The sequence below is a fragment of the Triticum dicoccoides genome, chromosome 4B (assembly GCF_002162155.2).
Source record: "Triticum dicoccoides isolate Atlit2015 ecotype Zavitan chromosome 4B, WEW_v2.0, whole genome shotgun sequence".
Taxonomy (NCBI): domain Eukaryota; kingdom Viridiplantae; phylum Streptophyta; class Magnoliopsida; order Poales; family Poaceae; genus Triticum; species Triticum dicoccoides.
Window position 1 is genome coordinate 51,123,472 of NC_041387.1, and position 4,027 is coordinate 51,127,498.

The window sequence follows — 4,027 nt, forward strand, 5'->3', positions numbered from 1 at the left end:
CCACCCTAGCCCACGACAATCTATTAGCCGTGTGTGGCGCCCCTCTCCACAGTTTCATCCCCCGGTCATATTTTCGTAGTGCTTAGGTGAAGCCCTACGGAGATAGCATCACCACCACCATCACCACGCCGTCGTGCTGCCGGAACTCATCCACTAATTCTTCGTCTTGTTGGATCAAGAAGGCGAGGACGTCACCGAGCTGACATGTGCTGAACACGGAGAAGTCGTACATTCGGTACTCGATTGGTTGGATCGCGAAGAAGTTCGACTACATCAACCGCGTTAACAAACTCTTTCGCTTATGGTCTATGAGGGTATGTAGACACACTCTCCCCTCTCGTTGCTATGCATCTCCATGGATAGATCTTGCGTGTGCGTAGAATTTTTTTTTGTTTTCCATGCAACGTTTCCCAACAGTATTGTTGCCTGCCCCTCTTTAATTTCATTCTCCTTATATCTCTGTAGCCATTTCATTTCCTCTTGTTTCAAGAGCCTTCCCAACTAGGCTCTAAGCCTCCTTTTGGTCTTGTCTATCAGAAGGAGAATCTCAGCATTTTTACCAATGTCGTCTTGTTCAGCTTGAATTCCTATGTGTAATTTCTTATACAAGGCATCATCATTTATCACAACCTCTAAGTTTTTTCCTCAGGACTATTTTTTTGCCATCTATCTAAATTGACCCAGAATAAGACTTTGCCCAAATAGAAGTAACAAATTCATTTGACCAATCTCTCAACATCCATGAGTTCTCAAACCTACAGATAGGTTGTGAATTATTATGGGATACAATATGAAGGATAAGTGGCGTGTGATGAGACCCTTCTCTTTCAAAAGCACGCAAGATAGAGAGGACGGTGTTCCTATCAACCAGGGAAGAAAAAAAACACTATATCTAACTTTTCATAGTTTGAGTCATCAATATTGTTGGCCCAAGTAAAATTTCTACCATTAATGAGCTTTTTTCTTAAATCGACATGTTCAATAATTGCATTGAACACAAAACTCCAATGATTAGTATCATTGGGTTTATTTTTCTCATAACTCTTTCTAATTAGGCTATAATCTACACCCACCATACATGGTAAGGAATTATCATAGTAAACTATATAAAGTTATACCAGAAAACAGTTTTCCCTTCAATTCGGGCATCACCATAGGGAGTAATCAAGCTGTAGTTAAAACTGGTAGATGGTGTGTCGACCGCGTGAATACGGTGCTCTTGGGGTGCTTAACACCAATAAGTTTGCATGGGCGTTGCGGCTAAGATGGCCTTGGTACGAGTGGAAAGAGCCAAACAGACTCTGGGTAGGGCTGGGTAACCCATGCACCGAGGAGGACCTAGATTTCTTTTAAGCTTCCACCATAATCACCGTTGGGAATGGCACCAAAACTCCTTTCTGGGACGCCCCCTGGTTGCTTGGGCGTAAACCCAAGGACATCGCCCCACTAATTAACGATGCATCGAGGAGAAAAAATTGGAAGCTGCGGGAGGCCCTCTGTGGGAGTGCTTGGATCCTTAAGATCAATCTCCCAGCCGTCATCACTGTCGCCCACATCAGGGAATTCTTCACTCTCTGGATGCTCGTTCATGACTTCCGCCTTGAGGCACATCTTGAGGATGACATTGTTTGGAAGCACTCGAATGATGGGATCTACTCGGCGATCACTGCTTACAATCCTCAATTCCTTGGGTTGACTCTCCCCCCATGGATTTCATGGTCTGGCAGGTTTGGGTGCCCACAAATATCAAATTCTTTGCATGGTTAGCTTTGCAAGATCGAATTTGAACCACCGAAGGTTGGAGAAGTGAGGTTGGCAAAATATTGGTCTTTGTCAACTTTGCAAAAGAGAGCAAGAAACGGGAGCACATCTCTTATTCAAATGTCGGTACACCTTTAGGCTTTGGAATTTGGTCATCGACAAGTTGGGCCTTGCCCACAAGGACACCTCCACATGGCACCTTGATGATTCGGTCAAGGATTGGTGGGACAAGAGAACCAGCAAGCAAAATCCCGACAGACGAGCCATGGCCTCTTTTACCATGCTTGTTTCGTGGACAATCTGGAACAAGAGAAATGCCCGAGTATTCTGCCACAAGAGTGCACCACCGCCGATCCTTCTTAGATTAATTTTAGAGGAGGCAAAACGTTGGGTCTTTGCAGGTGCTAAGAAGCTTAGGGTAATTTTATCGCAGGAGTAATTGTCATGTCGAGATTGGGGTTCACGTGTAATACTCTCTATTCCCTCCTTATTTAATAGATGAGGCAAATTTTTTGTCGTCGTTTCAAAAAAAAAACTGGCAAGCTTATGAAAAAACAAGAATTTTGATAAAATAGTCACCAGTTTCAAACTAGATTAAATCCGTGGCATCGTCATTAAATTCTGACAAAAGTCCCTACTTCCACTTCTATGCTTATTTCGTGTTGCTCAAATGGCCCGCAAACTGATTTTTTGTCATGCCTCAAAACTTGCTCCTCAGTTGGATTTTCAGCAACCAGGAACGAAACCAAACCTTGTAAACAGTGAACGGACATGAAGCGTTCGAGCTGGCATTGCATATTCAGTTACCCAAGGAAGGCGACAGTGGAGTAGCAACAATCCGTGCATTGCTCATGGCAGCGGCAAAATTGACAAATTTAACCTATAGACGAAACTAAATCACAGAATGAACTGTCCGTGAAATTATTTCACGCGGTTGATCCGTGGCGCCTAGCTCTCAGGCGCTGCACTAGTGCAACGCCCGGGAGCTAGGCGTTGCACTAGTGCAACGCCTAGCTCCTAGGCGTTGCACTAGTGCAACGCCTAGGAGCTAGGCGCTACACTGTATAGTGTGACGCCTAGCTCTCAGGCGCTGCACACCACTTAGTAATTTTCTGATCACACGTGTGAGACGCTGGCCGTGTAGCGCCTATCTCTGAGGCGTTGCACAGTGTAGTGTGGCGCCTTCGTGGCGGGCGTCACACAAAAAGGTCAGCCGCGTGAAATAGTTTCACGGATAGTTCATTCTATGATTTGATTTCGTCTATAGGTCAAATTTGTCAAATTTGCCCATGGCAGCAGCAAGCAACATGAGTCTGGACTGGAGGACCAGCCAGCAAGTAATCCGCCCTAGGAATAGGGTAGCTTTCTGCCAGCCTCGAAAGAGAGCGGCCAACTACCCGATGTCTACTGCATGCATCTAACATCCATCACCAGTGCACCTTTGCTACTCCTACTACCACGAGCACTGCATCTGCATGCATGACCTGTGAGCGTGTGAGTGTGTGTTTTCTCCCTCTCGATCATTTGCTGCTGCTGCTGCTCTCCACAGGATCCTACACAGTGGAGGGCGATGGCATGATATGATGCGCCGCAGCCTGCCCGCCCGCCTGCCTGCTCGCCGTCGATCGTCCTGCGCCGGGCCGCTTTACAGGTAGGCGCCCAAAAGCGCCCGCACCACGCAGACAAACCTCACAGGGAGGAGTTTGCAGGTGACGGAGTGGAGACCGGTGCTTGCTTGCTACAGTGCTCTTGAGAACTGAGATCTTTTGAACGTGTGCGTGGTTTTTCTCTGTGTTTTTTCTTCGTCTCCTGGCTGATGATGTGGAGAGGAGTTTGCTCGTTGCTGCAAGATTGGAGGAGCCCGTGCCCGTACCTTTTTGCCGTCTGTCTTTCTGAGATGATTAATTGCTGATGATTTTGTTTGGAGCACGGAGAAGGTGCAGGTGCAAATGCGCAATCACGTGCCGTATGTACAGTGGAGGTGAAGAAAGTTGTGTGCGGGTAAAGTAATGTAATTATACGCGTATGCATGCTTGTACGTGCTGAAAAGGTACAGGCACTCCTTGTACTGTCTCTGGTAGTATAAAGGTTTCCTGCACCCTTGGCAATCCCGCCGGGCGTGCAATGATGCCGAGGTCCGCTTCGTACGTGTAGGTCCTCCTCAGAGGGAGTACCTGAAGTTTTGGAGCATCATGTACAAGCTTGTAAATATCTTGGTATTGCTTTCTTTGTATTCAAAGATAGACCTCATACATACAACACCCCC